Source organism: Canis lupus, chromosome X, assembly GCF_003254725.2.
Source record: "Canis lupus dingo isolate Sandy chromosome X, ASM325472v2, whole genome shotgun sequence".
Classification (NCBI taxonomy): domain Eukaryota; kingdom Metazoa; phylum Chordata; class Mammalia; order Carnivora; family Canidae; genus Canis; species Canis lupus.
The window spans coordinates 106,077,840-106,078,315 of NC_064281.1; positions in this window are offsets into that span (position 1 = coordinate 106,077,840).

Consider the following 476-nt stretch of genomic DNA (forward strand, 5'->3'; position numbering starts at 1 on the left):
AGCTGATTAGCCCTACAAACTCTGGGTATTCGTAGTTTATATGTCCCCTTGGCATGGTCATTTACTTCACGTGTTTCTTATTCAAGTGTCCTCCGGGACCTCTCAGTAGCTGAGCTACTGGGCCCTTAAATAACAACAGTTCCAACATGCCAACATGTTCCCAATGTCTTTATGCGGTTTCCAGGTTTCACAATTCGGTCCTGACTTCACTCTGACAGATCACCTTTGAACACTCAACTGCCTTGGAAATTCCAACATCCTGATCACTACACCCTAGAGTCAAGGTTCAGCCCTTCCTGCCTTCTGTCCTGTAAGATGGGGCTTCTTTGGAAGCCACTGGAGCTTCAGGGCAACTCTCAGTCTCTACTAATGGGTTTTCAATTGTGTGATAATGACCCTAAACTCTTCATTACCTTCCTACAGCCTAGTACCATCCAGTGCCAGTGTCCTCCCATCTATCACAAGCAATGCATGCT